Raw genomic sequence first — 24494 nt, forward strand, 5'->3', positions numbered from 1 at the left:
GTTAAGGCTATTATTAGCTAAAAAAAAAGGCAGAGGTTCTTGTGTATGCCTTTTGCTTACCTCTTTTTATGAGGTGGCTCTATTTTGGGTTGCAATTGCGCAGTGATGTGGTTTTGTAATGCAGCTTACACTTCACCTTGAATCCTTTTGCTGAGGATCAGGTGTTTGATCACTGCACCAAGTCATCTAATAAGGCAGCTGGTGCTGGAGGTTACACTGGTGAACTCATTAGTCTCATAAGTGGTTTGGGGGTCAATTTACATTACATGCAGTTTAGGTGCATTTTTCTTCTTAAAAGTACATTTTTAAAAGACATTCATATGCCATGAGGAGAGGGATTTGAAGCCTTACATGACGTGTGCCATATTTAAAATGTTTTAGACACTGTTTAGATCAGTGGTCTCAAACTCTGACCCTCCAGATGTTGCAAAACTTCAACTCCCAGCATGCCCGGACAGCCAACGGCTGTCCTGGCATGCTGGAAGTTGGAGTTTTGCAACATCTGGAGGGCCACAGTTTGAGACCACTGGTTTAGATGCTTTTCTGCCAAAACCTGTGTAAAGGAAAAGTTGACCAGTTGCCCATAGCAACCAATCAGATTTCTTCTTTCACTTTGCAGAGGCTTTTTTTAAAATGAAAGTAGTGATCTGATTGGTTGCTATGGGCAACTGGACAACATTCCCTCTGCACAAGTTTTGATAATTCTCCCCCTGGATCTCTACTCTAATGGGATAGCATTACAATTTTCCATATAAATGAAAAAATGTACAAATTATAAGGAATACAGAATACGGTATACCTACATCTTAGAAGGGCTGTTCCTTTAAACTGTCCTAATATAACAATAATAACATTGGCCCTTTTGATGGTTGTTACATTGAGTGCTGTAGTAAGTGTATATGTATATATTATTAACATGACCTGCGTTGTGTGCAGTCCTTTTCCTTGATTATCAATTACAATAAACATCATCATTAAACTTTATGGAGGGATCAATGACCAGATGAGTCGACGGCCTGTTCAGAACCTAATGGACACATCAAAGCTATTCTCATTATAGATACACAATACATACCGTATTTATCGACGTATAACACGCACTTTTTAGGCTAAAATTTTTAGCCTAAAGTCTGTGTGCGTGTTATACGCCGATACACCCCCAGGAAAGGCAGGGGGAGAGAGGCCGTCGCTGCCCGCTTCTCTCCCCCTGCCTTTCCTGGGGTCTAGAGCGCTGCTGTCGGCCCTTCTCACCCCCTGGTTATCGGCGCCGCTGCCCGTTCTGTCCCCCTGACTATCGGTGCCGGCGCCGATAGCCAGGGGGAGAGAAGCGGCGCCGACAGCCAGGGGGAGAGAAGGGGCCCATTGCCGGCGCCGCTGCCCCGTTGCCTCCCCCCATCACCGGTGGCATAATTACCTGAGTCGGGTCCGTGCTGCTGCAGGCCTCCGTCGTGCGTCCCCGGCGTCGTTGCTATGCGCTGAACGGCGCGGCGCATGACGTCAGTGCGCCGCGCCGTGCATAGCAACGACGCTGGGGACGCACGAAGGAGGCCTGCAGCAGCGCGGACCCGACTCAGGTAATTATGCCACCTGGTATCTGCTGTTTCAAGCTTTGAGATTAACCTCTAAAGGGCCAACCGATTTTTGGGGGTCAGAACTATAGAAAAAAATTTAGATTTTGCAGCTGCCACTAGGGGAGCTCTGCATAGTAGTTCAATGTATTTCAATGTAACAGTACACAGTAAGCTCCCTTCAGTATTAAATGAATACAAATATCTTTATTTTGGTACAAGAAACTTTTATTATTTCTGAGACAATAAAAACTACATGTACAATGAACATGAGCATTATAGGTAACCCTTTACAGCAGTGTTTCCAAACAGGCTGCCACCAGCTGTTGCAAAGTTACAACAGCCATCGGTTATCCGGGCATGCTGGAGGTTGTAGTTTTGCCACAACACCTTGGTTGGAAAACACTGCCTTACAGAATGCAGCCCTTTCAGGTGATCAGCTGATTGCCTTTGATCCTGATCCTAGTAACCCCAGTAAAAACATTTTTTGGGGAGGGGAACTCTGCACCCAACCAGGCAGTGGCCTATACAGAGTAATTTGGTTGCCATAGCACAAGGATGGCTCAAGTCTTCTGGAACAGGAGACTCTTGTACAGAGCAGGTCTATGTTGTGGATCATAAATGGGGTTCCCAAGCTGGAGACCCCCCCTAAGGTATATCTATATGCCCTATGATATGGGTAGTCTTTATGAGACAACTGCAGACAGAGGATGTCCAGCACCAACTTTTTAATCAATTAAAACATTATGGTTTGACGGTCTCTGAAATTCTAACATGTTTCAAATCTATACAACAGTTATTCATAGGCAGATGGAGGACGCCTTCTTAAGACAACCAGAGAAAAGGGAGGTCCAGCACCAAATTAAAATCTTATATTATGGTTGTTATGATTCGGCAGGCTGGATGTGGATCCTCTGTGTCAGCGAGGGATTGGCGTGGACCGTGTCGGTGGACGCACCAGGACGTAGCAATTAGGTCGTATCCACCGTATCTGACTGCTGAGAAGGCGTGGGACAGAAGGACTAGACAGAGGCATGGTCAGACGTAGCAGAAGGTCGGGGCAGGCGGCAATGTTCGTAGTCAATGGATATAGCAAGAGGTCAGGAACACAGTAATGGCAACACAGTAATAGCTTTCTCAAGGCACAAAGGCAACAAGATCCAGCAAGGAAGTGAAGGGGAAGTGAGGTTAAATAGACAGGGAGCAGGTGGAGGCTAATTAGACTGATTGGGCCAGGCACCAATCATTGGTGCACTGGCCCTTTAAATCTTAGAGAGCTAGCCGCGCGCCCTAAGGAGCGGAGCCGCGTGCGCCAGGATGTGACAGCTGGGGACAGGTGAGCGACTTGGGATGCGATTCGCGAGCGGGCGCGTCCCGCTATGCGAATTGCATCCCCGTCGGCAGAGTCAGTGCAGCGCTCCCGGTCAGCGTGTCTGACCGGGGCGCTGCAGAGAGAGGAACGCCGCGAGCGCTCCGGGGAGGAGCAGGGACCCGGAGCGCTCGGCGTAACAATGGTGTGATGGTCTCTGGAATTCTAACGTGTTTCAAGCCTATACAACCCTTATTCGTAGATAGATGGAGGGTGCCTTCATAAGATAATCAGAGAAAGGTGATGCCCAGCACCAACTTAAAATCATTCATCTTTATTTAATCCATTAAAAATTTCGGTCCGTTGGATTCTAAAACATTTCGACTTTATACAACAGATAGAGGTTGACTTTATAAGACAAAGGTGATGTGCCCTCATGTGCACTGTGCAGCAGAATCCCATTGAAAACAATGGAATTTCCAAGCAGAATTGTGCCGTGTGAATGAGGCCTTAGACCTCTAACAATGAAAACTTTTGACTTATGCTTAAGACATGCCAAATATTTTTGGAATGAAATGTGAATAGGTCGTCACTTCCGTTGGTGGTGGTGCTTATGGTGAATCAGGTCCAGTATATATGAATAGCAAATCCTGGCAATAGGGCCATCTTTAATTTTGATTCGACCCCGGGCAAGCAATTTTTTTTGCACCCCCCCCCCCCACACACACACACACACACACAAACACACAATTGCACAGTCAATCTCAATACCTTATACCCACTTCCCCCGACAAAAAGCAAACAGATCTTAGACTTGTCTGAAAAACCTTTAATAATGTAAACACAAACAGCTGGTTAACAAACAATAGTTACCCCACATTAGGTAGACAACATAGTTTCCCCATATTAGGTAGACAGCAAAAATCTACGGCGAAACGGAAAATAAAATTGACGAAAAAACAGCATTTTGTAAATTTTGGAGGCTTCCGTTTCTACGTAGTAAATTTTTCGGTAAAAATGACACCTCATCTTTATCCTGTACGTCAATACATTCAAAATGATACCCTACTTATATAGGTTTGATTTTGTAGTACTTCTGGAAAAAATCATAACTACATGCACAAAAATTTAAATGTTTAAAATTGTCCTCTTCTGACCCCTATAACTTTTTATTTTTCCGCGTATGGGGCGGTATGGGGGCTCATTTTTTGTGCAGTGATCTGAAGTTTTTTTGCGGTATCATTTTTGTATTGATCGGACTTTTAGATCGCATTTAATTCATTTTTTCATGATATAAATAGTAACCAAAAATACGCCATTTTGGAATTTTGAATTTTTTTGCGCGTACGCCAATGACCAAGTGGTTTAGCTAATGATATATTTTTATAATTCGGACATTTCCACATGCGGCGATACCACATATGTTTATTTTTATTTACACAATTTTTTTTTTTATGGAAAAAGGGGGGTGATTCAAACTTTTATAAGGGAAGAGGTTAAATGATCTTTATTAACTTTTTTCACACTTTTTTTTTGCAGTGTTATAGCTCATAGGGGGCTATAACACTGCACACACTGATCTTTTACACTGATCACTGCAAAGCCATAGCTTTGCATTGATGCAATCGGATGCGCAGGAGGCAGGTAAGGCACCCTCCTGCTGCGTCCTAGCTGATCGGGATTTCGCAATTTCATCGCGATGGTCCTGATCAGCCCGACTGAGCTGCCTGGAGCATTTTAGTTTCGCTTTAGCCACGTTGATCAGCTTTGAACGCCGTGGCTAAAGGGTTAATAGCATGGGGCACCGCGATCAGTGCCACGTGCTATTAGCCACGGGTCCCGGCCGTTGTTATAGGCCGGGCCCGACCCGCTATGGCCCTGTGTTATAGACAGGGAGGGGGCTAAGGGCATACAGGTACGCCCTTGGTCCCCAAGAGGTTAAGGACCACAGGCGTATGTGTACGCCCTTGGTCACTGGTACTTAATGACCAATGGCGAACCTATACACCCGTGAGAATTCCGGTCCCCTGCCGAGATCTGAACCCCTCAGGGCTGAAGAACTGTCCATTAGTCAGGGTGTGTTTGTCTGTGAGGGAAAGGTAGGAGGTTTAAAAAATAAAAAAAAAAGTAGAAAAAAATTTCCCCCCTGACCCACTAATAGATCCTCAAGGGTCCCCTGCAGATTTTTCAGCGTGACCCGGGCGGTATTAGGGGTTCAGAGCGCTGCATTTGGCCCCACAGCATTTTTCCCCCCATATAACTGTTGTGTGAATTATAATCAAACACCATTATATATAAAAGTTACACCAAGCACACACTACATACGTCCCCCCCCAACACACAGACACACCCCCCCCCCCCCGCCACTGTAGAAAAAAGGCAATGGCTCGCCGGCATTTTCGGCTGAGGAGGCATACGCTTTACAAATCTTGGGGGACATTTTCCTATTACCCCTTGTAAAAATGTACAATTTGGGGGAAAACCAGCACTTTAATGAAAAATAATTCATTTACACATCTGGCTTTAACGAAAAGTCGTTAAACACCTGTGGGGTGTTAAGGCTCACTGTACCCCTTGTTACGTGCCTTGAGGGGTGGAGTTTCCAAAATAGTATGCCATGTGTTTTTTTTTGCTGTCCTGGCACCATAGGGGCTTCCTAAATGCGACATGCCCCCCAAAAACCATTTCAGAAAAATTTGCTCTCCAAAATCCCATTGTCGCTCCTTCCCTTCTGAGCCCTCTAGTGCGCCCGCAGAGCACTTGACATTCACATATGAGGTATTTTCTTACTCAAGAGAAATTGGGTTACACATTTTAGGAAGATTTCTCTCCTTTTACCCCTTGTAAAAAATTCTAAAACTAGCTATATAGTATATACCGTATTTATCGGGGTATACCACGCACCGGCCTATAACACGCACCCTCATTTTACCAAGGATATTTGGGTAAAAAAAGTTTTTTACCCAAATATCCATGGTAAAATGAGGGTGCGTGTGTGTGCATGTATACCCCGATATACCCCCAGGAAAGGCAGGGGGAGAGAGGCCGTCGCTGCCCGCTTCTCTCCCCCTGCCTTTCCTGGGGTCTAGAGCGCTGCTGTCGGCCCTTCTCACCCCCTGGTTATCTGCGCCGCTGCCCGTTCTGTCCCCCTGACTATCGGTGCCGGCGCCGATAGCCAGGGGGAGAGAAGCGGCGCCGACAGCCAGGGGGAGAGAAGGGGCCCATTGCCGGCGCCGCTGCCCCGTTGCCTCCCCCCATCCCCGGTGGCATAATTACCTGAGTCGGGTCCGTGCTGCTGCAGGCCTCCGTCGTGCGTCCCCGGCGTCGTTGCTATGCGCTGAACGGCGCGGCGCATGACGTCAGTGCGCCGCGCCGTGCATAGCAACGACGCTGGCGACGCACGAAGGAGGCCTGCAGCAGCGCGGACCCGACTCAGGTAATTATGCCACCGGGGATGGGGGGAGGCAGCGGGGCAGCGGCGCCGGCAATGGGTGCTGCTGCCCCTTCTCTCCTCCTGGCTGTCGGCGCCGCTTCTCTCCCCCTGGCTATCGGCGCCGGCACCGATAGTCAGGGGGACAGAACGGGCAGCGGCGCCGATAACCAGGGGGTGAAAAGGGCCGACAGCAGCGCTCTAGACCCCAGGAAAGGCAGGGGGAGAGAAGCGGGCAGCGACGGCCTCTCTCCCCCTGCCTTTCCTGGGGGTATATCGGGGTATACATGCACACACACGCACCCTCATTTTACCATGGATATTTGGGTAAAAAACTTTTTTTACCCAAATATCCTTGGTAAAATGAGGGTGCGTGTTATAGGCCGGTGCGTGGTATACCCCGATAAATACGGTATATACTATATAGCTAGTTTTAGAATTTTTTACAAGGGGTAAAAGGAGAGAAATCTTCCTAAAATGTGTAACCCAATTTCTCTTGAGTAAGAAAATACCTCATATGTGAATGTCAAGTGCTCTGCGGGCGCACTAGAGGGCTCAGAAGGGAAGGAGCGACAATGGGATTTTGGAGAGCAAATTTTTCTGAAATGGTTTTTGGGGGGGCATGTCGCATTTAGGAAGCCCCTATGGTGCCAGGACAGCAAAAAAAAAAAACACATGGCATACTATTTTGGAAACTCCACCCCTCAAGGCACGTAACAAGGGGTACAGTGATCCTTAACACCCCACAGGTGTTTAACGACTTTTCGTTAAAGCCAGATGTGTAAATGAATTATTTTTCATTAAAGTGCTGGTTTTCCCCCAAATTGTACATTTTTACAAGGGGTAATAGGAAAATGTCCCCCAGGATTTGTAAAGCGTATGCCTCCTCAGCCGAAAATGCCGGCGAGCCATTGCCTTTTTTCTACAGTGGCGGGGGGGGGGGGGGGGGTGTCTGTGTGTTGGGGGGGGGACGTATGTAGTGTGTGCTTGGTGTAACTTTTATATATAATGGTGTTTGATTATAAATCACACAACCGTTATATGGGGGGAAAAATGCTGTGGGGCCAAATGCAGCGCTCTGAACCCCTAATAGCGCCCGGGTCACGCTGAAAAATCTGCAGGGGACCCTTGAGGATCTATTAGTGGGTCAGGGGGGAAATTTTTTTCTACTTTTTTTTTTTATTTTTTAAACCTCCTACCTTTCCCTCACAGACAAAAACACCCTGACTAATGGACAGTTCTTCAGCCCTGAGGGGTTCAGATCTCGGCAGGGGACCGGAATTCTCACGGGTGTATAGGTTCGCCATTGGTCATTAAGTACCAGTGACCAAGGGCGTACACATACGCCTGTGGTCCTTAACCTCTTGGGGACCAAGGGCGTACCTGTATGCCCTTAGCCCCCTCCCTGTCTATAACACAGGGCCATAGCGGGTCGGGCCCGGCCTATAACAACGGCCGGGACCCGTGGCTAATAGCACGTGGCACTGATCGCGGTGCCCCATGCTATTAACCCTTTAGCCACGGCGTTCAAAGCTGATCAACGTGGCTAAAGCGAAACTAAAATGCTCCAGGCAGCTCAGTCGGGCTGATCAGGACCATCGCGATGAAATTGCGAAATCCCGATCAGCTAGGACGCAGCAGGAGGGTGCCTTACCTGCCTCCTGCGCATCCGATTGCATCAATGCAAAGCTATGGCTTTGCAGTGATCAGTGTAAAAGATCAGTGTGTGCAGTGTTATAGCCCCCTATGAGCTATAACACTGCAAAAAAAAAGTGTGAAAAAAGTTAATAAAGATCATTTAACCTCTTCCCTTATAAAAGTTTGAATCACCCCCCTTTTTCCATAAAAAAAAAAAATTGTGTAAATAAAAATAAACATATGTGGTATCGCCGCATGTGGAAATGTCCGAATTATAAAAATATATCATTAGCTAAACCACTTGGTCATTGGCGTACGCGCAAAAAAATTCAAAATTCCAAAATGGCGTATTTTTGGTCACTATTTATATCATGAAAAAATGAATTAAATGCGATCTAAAAGTCCGATCAATACAAAAATGATACCGCAAAAAAAATTCAGATCACTGCACAAAAAATGAGCCCCCATACCGCCCCATACGTGGAAAAATAAAAAGTTATAGGGGTCAGAAGAGGACAATTTTAAACATTTACATTTTTGTGCATGTAGTTATGATTTTTTCCAGAAGTACTACAAAATCAAACCTATATAAGTAGGGTATCATTTTGAATGTATTGACGTACAGGATAAAGATGAGGTGTCATTTTTACCGAAAAATTTACTACGTAGAAACGGAAGCCTCCAAAATTTACAAAATGCTGTTTTTTCGTCAATTTTATTTTCCGTTTCGCCGTAGATTTTTGCTGTCTACCTAATATGGGGAAACTATGTTGTCTACCTAATGTGGGGTAACTATTGTTTGTTAACCAGCTGTTTGTGTTTACATTATTAAAGGTTTTTCAGACAAGTCTAAGATCTGTTTGCTTTTTGTCGGGGGAAGTGGGTATAAGGTATTGAGATTGACTGTGCAATTGTGTGTTTGTGTGTGTGTGTGTGTGTGTGGGGGGGGGGGGGGGGTGCAAAAAAAATTGCTTGCCCGGGGTCGAATCAAAATTAAAGATGGCCCTATTGCCAGGATTTGCTATTCATATATACTGGACCTGATTCACCATAAGCACCACCACCAACGGAAGTGACGACCTATTCATATTTCATTCCAAAAATATTTGGCATGTCTTAAGCATAAGTCAAAAGTTTTCATTGTTAGAGGTCTAAGGCCTCATTCACACGGCACAATTCTGCTTGGAAATTCCATTGTTTTCAATGGGATTCTGCTGCACAGTGCACGAGGGCACATCACCTTTGTCTTATAAAGTCAACCTCTATCTGTTGTATAAAGTCGAAATGTTTTAGAATCCAACGGACAGAAATGTTTTAATGGATTAAATAAAGATGAATGATTTTAAGTTGGTGCTGGGCATCACCTTTCTCTGATTATCTTATGAAGGCACCCTCCATCTATCTACGAATAAGGGTTGTATAGGCTTGAAACACGTTAGAATTCCAGAGACCATCACACCATTGTTACGTTCCTCTCTCTGCAGCGCCCCGGTCAGACCCGCTGACCGGGAGCGCTGCACTGACTCTGCCGACGGGGATGCAATTCGCATAGCGGGACGCGCCCGCTCGCGAATCGCATCCCAAGTCGCTCACCTGTTCCCAGCTGTCACATCCTGGCGCACGCGGCTCCGCTCCTTAGGGCGCGCGTGCGCTAGCTCTCTAAGATTTAAAGGGCCAGTGCACCAATGATTGGTGCCTGGCCCAATCAGTCTAATTAGCCTCCACCTGCTCCCTGTCTATTTAACCTCACTTCCCCTTCACTTCCTTGCTGGATCTTGTTGCCTTTGTGCCTTGAGAAAGCTATTACTGTGTTGCCATTACTGTGTTCCTGACCTCTTGCTATATCCATTGACTACGAACATTGCCGCCTGCCCCGACCTTTTGCTACGTCTGACCTTGCCTCTGTCTAGTCCTTCTGTCCCACGCCTTCTCAGCAGTCAGATACGGTGGATATGACCTAATTGCTACCGCCGCAGCAAGACCATCCCGCTTTGCGGCGGGCTCTGGTGAAGACCAGTAGCAACCTAGAACCGGTCCACCGACACGGTCCACGCCAATCCCTCGCTGACACAGAGGATCCACATCCAGCCTGCCGAATCATAACAACCATAATATAAGATTTTAATTTGGTGCTGGACCTCCCTTTTCTCTGGTTGTCTTAAGAAGGCGTCCTCCATCTGCCTATGAATAACTGTTCTATAGATTTGAAACATGTTAGAATTTCAGAGACCGTCAAACCATAATGTTTTAATTGATTAAAAAGTTGGTGCTGGACATCCTCTGTCTACAGTTGTCTCATAAAGACTACCCATATCATAGGGCATATAGATATACCTTAGGGGGGGTCTCCAGCTTGGGAACCCCATTTATGATCCACAACATAGACCTGCTCTGTACAAGAGTCTCCTGTTCCAGCAGACTTGAGCCATCCTTGTGCTATGGCAACCAAATTACTCTGTATAGGCCACTGCCTGGTTGGGTGCAGAGTTCCCCTCCCCAAAAAATGTTTTTACTGGGGTTACTAGGATCAGGATCAAAGGCAATCAGCTGATCACCTGAAAGGGCTGCATTCTGTAAGGCAGTGTTTTCCAACCAAGGTGTTGTGGCAAAACTACAACCTCCAGCATGCCCGGATAACCGATGGCTGTTGTAACTTTGCAACAGCTGGTGGCAGCCTGTTTGGAAACACTGCTGTAAAGGGTTACCTATAATGCTCATGTTCATTGTACATGTAGTTTTTATTGTCTCAGAAATAATAAAAGTTTCTTGTACCAAAATAAAGATATTTGTATTCATTTAATACTGAAGGGAGCTTACTGTGTACTGTTACATTGAAATACATTGAACTACTATGCAGAGCTCCCCTAGTGGCAGCTGCAAAATCTAAATTTTTTTCTATAGTTCTGACCCCCAAAAATCGGTTGGCCCTTTATAGGTTAATCTCAAAGCTTGAAACAGCAGATACCAGGGAACAATGGCTGAAATGATACTGGAGATGAACTTCTCACTTTTCAATGGCGTATCCATTTACAGTCTTTCAATATACCATGAACCAACCATTGCCCAATGTTAATGACATGCCAATGGCTTTTGTGCTATACCATACTTCATTTTTAGTCTTACTTCATAAACTTTGGAAATAATAGGAATTTTATATATTCGGTAAATAACTTTATATTTCTTCCATTTTTTAGTGGCGCACACAACACTAAGCTCCACCAAAATGGTAAAAAAACGACAGATTTCAGTGTTATTAAATTTAATAAAGAAGGCATTCAAACAAATGTTCAGACATCTCTGTCTTATTATCATGGGTGATAAACAAAGACTGTTGAGTAAGCACATCATTTCCTCCGTAGACTACAAACATTTAAAAGCATTGTCAAATCAGAATTATAGCCCTATTATTCTTCCTAATAGTAATATAAAATATATGCTATATAAAGCAAAGCACAAAGAGAAGCTTGTACTTCGGCATTGATTAAAGCTATATTTTACCTTTGGTTATATCTGGAGTTTAATGGTGTTAAGCTTCATAGCCATTTGAATTATAAATGTCAGATTTTAAATGATTTAGGATTTTCTTAATCTATGATAAAAAAAAAAATCTAATGGAATTTACATATGAAGCTCTTGCACTTTGTTTTATGTTTTGTCATTCATAAAACTGGACTAAAAGTAAGACCGTAGAATGATGTACAGGCTGTAAAATAGGTAGAAGTGATGATAATACAATTAAAAAAGTCAACCTAGGGCCCCGGTGTAGTACAAACTATAGGGGCCTTTTATTCTCATGTATAATCCTAGTCTTTGACCACCTTCCTTGTGTCCCTCCAGAAAATCCTTTTGCTTATCCATTTGTAGTTAGTATAGTTCCCTTTGCAGAATCCAATGGCTACCATTATTTTAATGTAGTAGTCTATAAGGAGTAGGGCATGGGATACAAGAATAATTAAAAATAGTTGCAGGCTGTGGTTTGTTTGACTATGCTTACCTTTATAGGCCCATCATTGTATCCTGTATCATGTTTTATTGTAATGTCCATTTCTGTGTTTTTGCTTTTTTCCGTTTTAGGCCCTGTTAATACTTTGTTTTTGTGCATGAATTGTTTTCTGTGGTATTCGCCCTGGCTAGGGAATAGTTAATGCGATTAACCAATGGGAACCAGAGCGGGGCTATGGAAACCCGAGCCCTAATGAACTTTGTGCTGGTTATTAGTTTTACCCTTGCTATGTCTGTTTGTCTAAATTTAACTATGGTTGATTCCTGTTTATTATATTGATTGGTTGGTTTTATGTACATCTGTCAGCTTTTATTACCTTGTCATATCTTAGTCTGTGTTCACACTGTTAGTCTTGTACTTGTAACCGTGCTCAGTATTTAGTATTCCTGTTTGGAGTTCCTCTATGTTATTGAGTTTGGTTTTGTAATATTCCTGTTTGTTATCATAATCCGTTCTCAGTCTAGTGTTCCGTGTATTATATTTCTGTTTCCTTCTAGGCCAGTATCCTGATCGCTGGCTAGTAGTCTATTTGGCTTTGGTATTGATGTCCCTCCATGTTTGCAGTGGGGAGTCTAGTTTGTTTTTTGTTTAGTGTCCAGTGTGAACAGTGTTCTATGTTTCCTGACTTGTTTATTGTTTTACATTCAGTTAATCTGTTCATCCGCTGCATCTCGGTTTAAGCTGTATTCTTATTCCATATCTAGTCTTGTTAATTTATTCATATCTGCCGTTTATCTTGATTCCAGTTTCTGAACAGTATTTTGGTACGCTATATCCTGCTCTGTTTATATATTTACATCCTATCTGGTTTATCTGGTTATTTGGTTGTTTTCTCATTACGTTTCTGACATGTCCCAGTCTATATTATTTGTGTACCTTTATGCCCATTGCACTTTAGCGCAGGGAGAGACCGGCTCCAAGTGGTCGATCCGTCATTTAAGGTGGATGGGCAACTAGGCAGGGAGAGTGTTTCTAGGAACAGCTTAGGGCTCACTCTCCTGACTATGTTGTTGTTGCCCATTACATTTGTACGCAAAACCCATCCCCATCGTTCCTGTTTCCACCTTTAATTGTATTTATAGAATATAAGCTTTAGACGCTGTGGAACTTGAGTAATTCTGTCAGGGACCGACCAGGGGGTCAGGGAGAGTGAGCCCTAAACTGACCCTAAAACCGCTCTCCCTGCCTACTTGTTAATCCACCCTAACTGGTGGATTGACATCTGGGCGCAGGTGAGCTAAAGTGCAGGGACTTAATAAAAACAAATACTAACAAATTGTCGGTCACAAACCAGAAACGTACAGGAAAATTGAACTCTATAGTATAAAGTTCAGAAGACACAGATCAGAGAGTTAGTACAGAGGACACTATATCAGCTGACATGAACAGAGGAATCAGGGATGTGAACAGAGGACACTATAGATAAGGGGTCATGAACAGAGTTCCAAATATCTGAATAAAGAACTAATAAACATATGGAGTTCAAAACACCAGACAAGAAAACGGATACGTCTGAACATACTTCAGAACAAAACAGGAATAAGCTTAATCCCCTAGAAAAACCTCCGGTAGACACAGGAATAACGATACCCTCTGAGTCCCCACAGACAGGTAAACGGGATCCATCACTAAACAGGAATAATCGCAATCTCTCCGAACACCTCCACTAGACACGGAGTCCCCATGGACAGGTAATAGGGATGCCAAGATACAACTCAGAAAACCGGATACAACAGGATAGAATTTTAGAACAAGTTCACACTGAACACAAGACAGGATAAATCGCAATCCCTCAAAACACCTCCAGTAGACAAGGAGTCCCCATGAAACGGTAACAGGGATGCAACATAGGACACTGTTCACACTGGACACACAAACTGGACACTCCACTCCACTAACGAAGTAGCCATTAATAATAAATCCAAATAGACTACTGGCCAGCGGCACCCTCACCAGTGTTGACAGAATGCTGGCCCACTAGGAAAACAGAGATATAAAACACATAACTTCATAAGAACGGATACAAGAGAAAACACAGTGTGAACAGACACATAGCAGCAAACATATACAAATCCTAAAACCGACTACACAAACACAGCTTAAAATCTACTAAGAGCATGCCACATAACATAGGTTAAAACCAGAAAATACAAAGTGCATGCAGGTTTTTTGCCTTCCTCTGGATCAACTCAGTAGGGACTCAGTAGGGATATAGGTTGAACTTGACGGACTCTGGTCTTTTTCCAACCTCATGAACTATGTTACTATGTAAAACAGAGATATTAGATTAAAAGCTCAAACAAAGAGTGTTTCACCAAGAGCTCCATGCAGCATGTTCAGCATCTTAGTAAGTCAGGATATCATGAAATCAATCACCAGCCCAGAGGCTAGACTGGGCTGACTAGACACAACCTAGGAGCTATTGGCTGAAAAAGCCAGAGGCATTAACTATTCCCTGGCCGGGGAACATAAAACTATTCACACACAACCAAACCAATAGCTGTGTGTAAATACAGACATGACAAATTCATCCCTAACCACTGTCATTAAAAAGGATTTACTCTAGGTGAAATGTGCAATGTAGTTGATTTTTTCTAGGCATTGCAGAATGGTCCAGATCCTTATGCTATCCATACATTCATATACTCAGGACCTTTCATGTGCTTCCCCTATCCTTTAAAATTCTTCCTAATCGATCTACCATTTTTCTACCATTCAAGTTTCCTCTTACAAACACACTATATTTGATGAGTTCACAGCTGCTTTCATGTGGGGCAAGGAAACATATAGCCCTGAGCTCACCCAGAACCACTTGCCCTGCCTACTTGCAAATCCACCCTAGACAGTTGATCCACAACTGGACGGTGGTCCCTGCAATATATATATATATATATATATATATATATATATATATATATATATGGAACAGGAAAGCAGCACTCCAGAGGAAAAAAGGTGCACGGGTGCCTACTGTGTCAGGTCCAGGTTGGGGACCCCTTCAAGACACAAAGCAAAAATAAACAGTGGCACACCAAGTGAAAAAAAGAAAGGTGATTTATTTCAAAAAAACATGTCAGGAAACGTTTCAGCTGGCTCACCCAGCCATTTTCAAGCTTGAAAATGGCTGGGTGAGCCAGCTGAAACGTTGCCTAACACGTTTTTTTGAAATAAATCACCTTTCTTTTTTTCACTTGGTGTGCCACTGTTTATTTTTGCTTATATATATATATATATATATATATATATATATATATATATATATATATATATATATATATCCTTTTGACTGGAGTCAAAATGATAAACAGAACTGTACAAAGGTTCCGGAAACAGGTCAAAATACAAAGGGTAAACAAGCAAGGGCAAACAAACAGGGAACCAGAATAATATACAACGGCAGGTGTACAAAGTAATAACAAACTGGTATCAGGAAGATATATTGGCAGGTATGTAGAGTACTGACTAACAGCTTCAGGACCAAAGTAATACAGCAGGTATGAGAGTAATGACAAACAGGTTAACAAGAAGATATAGTGCCAGATTTACCGGGAATAAAGGTAAGTGAACAGGTAACTAAAGTCAGGACATAGATTAGGAGACACCGCATCTGGATCACTTAAGACTAAACACAGTTGGGGCAAAGCAAGAGAAGAAATGGATCAATACACATACCATGGTGAAGTACAAAACAAACAGGTCGGAATACAAGTCAGGATACTAGATAAGGTTTAAACTTTGACAAAACAGAGAACACATCAGGCTGGGGAGAAAGCAAAAAGCAATGAATCAGGACCCATACTGTGGTGGAGTACAAAACACAAACAGGTCTAAATGCAATTCAGGATACAGTTTTTTTTTTTTAAATCAACTGGTGCCAGAAAGTTTAACAGATTTTTAAATTACTTCTGTTAAAAAATCTTAATCCTTCTAGTACTTATTAGCTGCTGAATTCTACAGTGGAAATTATTTTCTTTTTGGAACACAATGCTCTCTGCTGACATCACGAGCACAGTGCTCTCTGCTGACATCTCTGTCCATTTTAAGAACTGTCCAGAGTAGGAGAAAATCCCCATAGCAAACATATGCTGTTCTGGACAGTTCCTAAAATGGACAGAGTAACAAACAAGACTGAACAGATACTAGGCAGAATAAAAAATGACCATAGGCATAGACAGATATAGACCGGACAAGGCAAAAAAAAAAGGAGATAAACGTTTCAGAACTGCTAAATAAAATGTCAAAGTCAGAACAAAAAGAAACAGGACTACATTCAGAACAAAGCTATTAATAAAGAGCACAGCCAGAAGGCTGAAGAGGACTCATTTACCCCGCCTTAACTGCTGATTGGCCAGTGCTTGTAACTCCTCACTCACCAGAACGCTACATGAACAACCTGGCCATTGCTTACTTACTCCCTTACTTTTTGCATCAGCTACAGTATTTCCTGTACCAGAAGTGTATATTCAAAATAAATATTTATTGTGATAAATATATATTTCCTTTTATTGACATACATACAAAACAATTCAAAATTTTGAGGCCTGGGTGGCGCACATAACAAACATGCAGCATTATTAATCTTGACGCAAATAAATATGATTTAAAAAAAAACTGTATTAGAAAGGCTAAAAAAATGTAATGGATTGTGTCATCCTGTTATATAGAAGGTGACATTGATTAAAGATTTTATAGCTAAATACCATCACAATTAATTAATCACCATTGATTACCTGGTGATTACCTGTCAATGTGATTACCAAGATTATTGTTCCCAAAGATGAATTATCATTCTTTTCAGTCTTTTTTTCTTGATTATATATATAATATATCTATCTATCTATCTATCTATCTATCTATCTATTTATCTATCTATCTATCTTTATAGGTTTTTTCATTTAATTATGTTAACTTAAATTTTTTTGGCTTTAAAGGGGTACTCCGGTGAAAAACGTTTTTCTTTTAAATCAACTGGTCCCAGAAACTTAAACAGATTTGTAAATTACTTCTATTATAAATTCTTAATCCTTCCTGTACTTTTTAGCTGCTGAATACTACAGAGGAAATACTATTATTTTTGGAACACTGTGCTGTCTGCTGACATCACGACCACAGTGCTCTCTGCTGACATTATTATAATAATAACTCTTTATTTATATAGCACTCTCACCTATTTGTAGATGTTGTCCTTTGTGGGATTTGAACCCACAACCCCAGTGCTGTAAGGTAACAGTGCTAACCACTGAGCCACTGTGCTGCCTTAATCGTATGTTTGCTAAAATGGACAGAGATGTCAGCAGAGAGCACTGTGGTCATGATGTCATCAGAATCTCCTCTGTAGTATTCAGCAGCTAATAAGTACAGGAAGGATTAAGATTTTGTAATAGAAGTAATTTACAAATCTGTTTAACTTTATGGCACCAGTTGATTTAAAAGAAAAAAGGTTTTCACTGGAGTACCCCTTTAATAAAAAATGGAGAGAAATAAAGAAATACCTTTTTTAAATGGCATATACCTAGAAAAAAACATACAATTACATCATAATCATGGACTATAATCTTTAACCCCTAGATGATGCAGGGCCTCAATATGCACCCTGGAGTGTTAAATTGGAGGAGCGCAGGAGCGATGAGTGATGGCAATTATCAGTTGCTCGACACTTACCAATAATGATGGGGAGCGGTGATTCCGCCACTCCCCGTCATTAACCCTTTAGAAGCTGTGATCAGTTCCAATCACAGTGTCTAAAGTATTAAGGGGGAGATTTATCAAGACCTGTTCAGGGGAAAAGTTGCCCAGTCGCCCATAGCAACCAATCAGATCGCTTCTTTAATTTTTAACAAGGCCTCTGCAAAATGAAAGAAGCGATCTGATTGGTTGCTATGGGCAACTGGGCAACTTTTCCTTTGCACAGGTTTTGATAAATTTCCCCCTAAGTCACAGATGCTGGTTAGTTCAAGGAGCTCATCAGACCCCCACAATAAGCCACAAGCTGTCTGCAGCAGCAGATCCTTTAAAGCGTTGGCCCACTAATAGTATGTATAACCTATCAAACAGATAAGGTGATAAATGATTGCTGTGAGTCTGATTACTGGGAATCTAACTGATCAATAACACTGTGGACATCTTGTAAATAGAGTGGTAGTGCACATGATTATTGCTCCATTTATTGCCAAGAATGGATGACAACAGCGCTTGGCTATTATTCTCTTGATTGATCAGACCAAACTACCTTCTTCCATAGATCTGTGGTCCAGATGCTCTTGTGTCCATTGTGGGGACCTAAATTAGTCTACGTGTTGGGCATTGGCCCTCTGACCGGTCATTGGCTATGTACAGTAGGGATCAAAAGTTTGGGCACCCCAGGTAAAAATGTGCATAAAGAAGCCAAGGGAAGATGGAAAAATCTCCAAAAGGCATCAAATTACAGATTAGACATTTGTTATAATATGTCAACAACAGTTAGATTTTTCTTTCCATCATTTACACTTTCAAAATAACAGAAAACAAAATAATGGCATCTGCAAAAGTTTGGGCACACTGCAGAATTTATAGCATGCACCTGCCCCCTTTGCAAAGCTGAGACCTGCCAGTGTCATGGATTGTTCTCAATCATCATCTGGGAAGACCAGGTTTTAAATGTCCAGACTCATCTGACCTTGCCCCAACAATTAGCACCATGGGTTCTTCTAAGCAGTTGTCTAGAAATCTGAAACTGAAAATAGTTGACGCTCACAAAGCTGGAGAAGGATATAAGAAGATAGCAAAACGTTTTCAGATGTCAATATCCTCTGTTTGGAATGTAATTAAGAAATGGCAGTCATCAGGAACAGTGGAAGTTAAAGCAAGATCTGGAAGACCAAGAAAATATCAGACAGAACAGTTCACAGGATTGTGAGAAAAACAATTCAAAACCCACGTTTGACTACACAATCCCTCCAGAAAGATCTGGCAGACACTGGAGCTGTGGTACACTATTCCACTATAAAGAGATACTTGTACAAATATGGTCTTTATGGAAGAGTCATCAGAAGAAAACCTCTTCTATGTCCTCACCACAAAAATCAGCGTTTTAGCTTTGCAAATGAACATATAGACAAGCCTGATGCATTTTGGAAACAAGTTCTGTGGACCAATGAGGTTAAAATTGAACTTTTTGGCCGGAATGAGCAAAGGTACGTTTGGAGAAGAAGAGGAACAGAATTTAATGAAAAAAACTCTGTCCAACTGTTAAGTATGGGGGTGGATCAATCATGCTTTGGGGTTGTATTGCAGCCAGTGGCACAGGGAACATCTCACGAGTAGAAGGAAAAATGGATTCAATAAAATTTCAGCAAATTTTGGATGCTAACTGTTACGCCTAGCGCTCCGGGTCCCCGCTCCTCCCCGGAGCGCGTACGGCGTCTCTCTCTCCGCAGCGCCCCGGTCGGTCCCGCTGACCGGGAGCGCTGCACTGTCATGGCCGTCGGGGATGCGATTCGCACAGCGGGACGCGCCTGCTCGCGAATCGCATCCCAGGTCACTTACCCGTTCCCGTCTCCTGCTGTCATATGCTGGCGCGCGCGGCTCCGCTCTCTAGGGCGCGCGCGCGCGCCAGCTCCCTGAGACTTAAAGGGCCAGTGCACCAATGATTGGTGCCTGGCCCAATTAGCTTAATTGGCTCCCACCTGCTCCCTGGCTATATCTGAGCTCCTCCCTTGCACTTCCTGGCCGGATCTTGTTGCCATTGTGCCAGTGAAAGCGTTCCTTGTGTGTTCCTAGCCTGTGTTCCAGACCTCCTGCCGTTGCCCCTGACTACGATCCTTGCTGCCTGCCCCGACCTTCTGCTACGTCCGACCTTGCTTCTGTCTACTCCCTTGTACCGCGCCTATCTTCAGCAGTCAGAGAGGTTGAGCCGTTGCTAGTGGATACGACCTGGTCACTACCGCCGCAGCAAGACCATCCCGCTTTGCGGCGGGCTCTGGTGAAAACCAGTAGTGACTTAGAACCGATCCACTAGCACGGTCCACGCCAATCCCTCTCTGGCACAGAGGATCCACTACCTGCCAGCCGGCATCGTGACAGTAGATCCGGCCATGGATCCCGCTGAAGTTCCTCTGCCAGTTGCCGCCGACCTCCCTACACTGGTCGCCCAGCAAGCCCGACAAGAGCACCAGCTGTCGTACTTGACCACCATGACACAGCAACTCCAGTCGCAGCTACAGCAGCTCCAGTCACAGCAACAGCAATTTCAGTCTCAGCTACAGCAGCAACAACCATCTCCTCCGCCAGCTCCTGCACCTCTTCCGCAGCGAGTGGCCACTCCTAGCCTCCGCCTGTCCTTGCCGGACAAATTTAATGGGGACTCTAAGTTTTGCCGTGGCTTTCTTTCGCAATGTTCCCTGCACTTGGAGATGATGTCGGACCAGTTTCCTACTGAAAGGTCTAAGGTGGCTTTCGTAGTCAGTCTTCTGTCTGGAAAAGCCCTGTCATGGGCCACACCGCTCTGGGACCGCAATGACCCCGTCACTGCCTCTGTACACTCCTTCTTCTCGGAAATTCGAAGTGTCTTTGAGGAACCTGCCCGAGCCTCTTCTGCTGAGACTGCCCTGCTGAACCTGGTCCAGGGTAATTCTTCCGTTGGCGAGTACGCCATACAATTCCGTACTCTTGCTTCAGAACTATCCTGGAATAATGAGGCCCTCTGCGTGACCTTTAAAAAAGGCCTATCCAGCAACATTAAAGATGTTCTGGCCGCACGAGAAACTCCTGCTAACCTTCATGAACTCATTCATCTAGCCACTCGCATTGACATGCGTTTTTCTGAGAGGCATCAAGAGCTCCGCCAGGAAAAAGACTTAGATCTCTGGACACCTCTCCCACAGTCTCCATTGCAATCTGCGCCTAGGCCTCCCGCCGAGGAGGCCATGCAAGTGGATCGGTCTCGCCTGACCCTGGAAGAGAGGAATCGCCGTAAGGAAGAGAATCTTTGTCTGTACTGTGCCAGTACCGAACATTTTTTGGTGGATTGCCCTATCCGTCCTCCACGTCTAGGAAACGCACGCTCGCACCCAGCTCTCGTGGGTGTGGCGTCTCTTGATGCTAAGTCGGCTTCTCCACGTCTCCACTGTTACGCCTAGCGCTCCGGGTCCCCGCTCCTCCCCGGAGCGCGTACGGCGTCTCTCTCTCCGCAGCGCCCCGGTCGGTCCCGCTGACCGGGAGCGCTGCACTGTCATGGCCGTCGGGGATGCCATTCGCACAGCGGGACGCGCCCGCTCGCGAATCGCATCCCAGGTCACTTACCCGTTCCCGTCTCCTGCTGTCATATGCTGGCGCGCGCGGCTCCGCTCTCTAGGGCGCGCGCGCGCCAGCTCCCTGAGACTTAAAGGGCCAGTGCACCAATGATTGGTGCCTGGCCCAATTAGCTTAATTGGCTCCCACCTGCTCCCTGGCTATATCTGAGCTCCTCCCTTGCACTTCCTGGCCGGATCTTGTTGCCATTGTGCCAGTGAAAGCGTTCCTTGTGTGTTCCTAGCCTGTGTTCCAGACCTCCTGCCGTTGCCCCTGACTACGATCCTTGCTGCCTGCCCCGACCTTCTGCTACGTCCAACCTTGCTTCTGTCTACTCCCTTGTACCGCGCCTATCTTCAGCAGTCAGAGAGGTTGAGCCGTTGCTAGTGGATACGACCTGGTCACTACCTGGTCAGCAAGACCATCCCGCTTTGCGGCGGGCTCTGGTGAAAACCAGTAGTGACTTAGAACCGATCCACTAGCACGGTCCACGCCAATCCCTCTCTGGCACAGAGGATCCACTACCTGCCAGCCGGCATCGTGACACTAACTTGATGCCATCTGTGAAAAAGCTGAAGTTAAAGAGAGGGTGGCTTCTACAAATGGATAATGATCAGGGGTCAAGTCCTGGGAAAAAAAAGTTGAGGAACTCACCCAAGATTTCCACTATAGGGCTGGTCCTGCTAATGGGAAGAGTGTTCTAGCTGTGGAAAAAGTGCAGGAACTCGGTTCCCACATGTTCCTGCAGGACTTAAGCCTTGATAATGATCCTAAACACACCTCGAAATCCACGGGGGATTACATCAAGAGGCATAAACTGAAGGTTTTGCCATGGCCTTCACAATCTCCTGACCTCAACATAATTGAAAGTCTATGGATAGACCTTAAAAGAGCAGTGCGTGACAGACAGCCCAGAAATCTCACAGAAGTGGAAGACTTTTGTAAGGAAGAATGGGCAAATATACCTCAAACAAGAATTGAAAGACTCTTGGCTGGCTACAAAAAGCGTTTACAAGCTGTGATACTTGCCAGAGGGGGCAGTACAAGATATTAATTCTGCAGGGTGCCCAAACTTTTGCAGACGCCATTTTTTTGTTTTCTGTTATTTTGAAAGTGTAAATTATGGAAATAAAATCTTACTTTTGTTGACATATTTTTAGAATGTCTAATCTGAAAAATTTTGGGGATTTTTCCATCTTTCCTTGGGTTCTTTATGCACATTAATACAAATTTTTACCTCGGGTGCCCAAACTTTTGATCCCCACTGTAACTGCTAAACACAGTGGGGAAATTTATTAAAACCTGTGAAGAGTGTTGCAGTTGCTCATAGACACCAATCAGATCACTTCTTTCATTTTTCAGAGGCCTTTTTAAAAATGAAAGAGGCAATCTAATTTCTCAGCAATGTCTGCTACAGTAACTCTTTTGTGGGAACGGACGAAGAGCAAGCATTGGATGCCTATAAACTTGTTCCGGTTCACAAGTAGTAGGTAATAACCACTGTATACCGGGAACACCCCACAAGACTGTACTTTTTGTAGATGCTTTGACCCTGTCATCTAGATGTCACCATTTGGTTTTGAGACAGTCTCTCAGATCCCGACGCTGGCCATTATTCCAGCCTGCAATAAATTAACTTCAAGAACTGACTAATCACTTGCTGCCTCACTGTACATGTACCTCAATTCTCAATGGCGGCCCAAATGCGGACATAAGTAATAGGGCGAGCCTTGTGTGTTTTGTCCCGATATGTGCCACTAATAAGGTAAGGGAGAACTTCCTGCCTCACTCTGCTACACAAAGCCCAGAGCAGTTCAGTGTGTGAGATGAGCTACGATTGGCTAATGCTGCACAAAGCCCCCTCAGCAACCCAGACTACATTTCCTGAGTCCAAAGTCTGTGCAAGAGATGGGGTAAACATGCTCTGGACAATTAGGGAAACACCTAGTGGCAGCTTTTTTAAACATAAATAAAAAATCGAAAACTTAATTTTTTTTAAACAAAGTACATTAGAAAGATTATTATTATTATTTTTTTTTAACCGTAAGGAGTGCAATAGCAAAAAATGTTTTAATGAGAGTGCTCATTTAAATACAGGGAGCAAACTATCTGCCTATGGGGATTGGGACACACACAAAGTGTGCCTGACACGCTTTCAAACTTACTGGACATTCACCTTAAATCTAACTAGCTGCGCAAGTGCAGACATAATGCACAGGGCAAGCCCTGTGTGTTTTGTCCACGCATGCGCCACCAATGAGGATCAAGGATTGTCACTAGCGGCAGAGAGCAACTTATCTGCCTCTAGGGATTGTGACACACGTAGAGTTTACCTGACAAGCTTACAGACTTACCACGTGTGCGCGCGCCTGAAATCTAGCTATCGGCACATGCACAGACATAATTAGAGATGAGTGATTTTTTGAAAAATTTGATTTGGAGGATTTACCAAATTTTCAAAAAAAAATGTGTTTCGGTCTGAATTTATTTGCGGCGAAATGCTATTAAAGACAGCTATTTCTTGCCTACAGAGAGCCTCAATAGGGGTGTAGAACACTTTGCCTTGCTGTAACACACATAGGGTGTGTGCTGAGTTAGTGGAATAATACTGTTATTATCAGAGGTGTCGTTAATAGAATCACTGCCACGGAGCGGCACAAATCAATATGAGGAGACCATATAGTGGCTGATTGATACAGTCTGGAGTTGGTGGCAGTATAAGAAGACCACAGAGTGACTGAATGACACAGCGTGGAGTTAGTGGCAGCATATAGTGGTTGAATGACACAGCCTGGAGTTTGTGGCAGCATGAGGAGAACATATAGTGGCTGAATGACACAGCTTGGAGGTGGCGGAAGCATGAGGAGACCATATAGTGGCTGAATGGCACAGCGTGGAGGTGTTGGCAGTATGAGGAGACCATATAGTGGCTGAATGACACAGCATCGAGGTTTCGGCAGCATAAGGAGACCATATAGTGGCTGAATGACACAGCGTGTAGGTGGTGGCAGCATGAGAATACCATATAGCGTATGAATGACACAGCCTGGAGTCGGCGGCAGTATGAAGAGAACATATAGTGGCTGAATGACACAGCCTGGAGGTGGCAGAAGCATGAGGAGACCATATAGTGGCTGAATGATACAGCGTGGAGGTGGCGGCAGCATGAGGAGACCATATGGTGCCTGAATGATACATCGTGGAGGTGGCGGCAGCATGAGGATACTATATAGCGAATGAATGACACAGCCTGATCGGCGGCAGTATGAAGAGGCCACA

Source organism: Hyla sarda, chromosome 2 (assembly GCF_029499605.1).
Source record: "Hyla sarda isolate aHylSar1 chromosome 2, aHylSar1.hap1, whole genome shotgun sequence".
NCBI classification, from domain to species: domain Eukaryota; kingdom Metazoa; phylum Chordata; class Amphibia; order Anura; family Hylidae; genus Hyla; species Hyla sarda.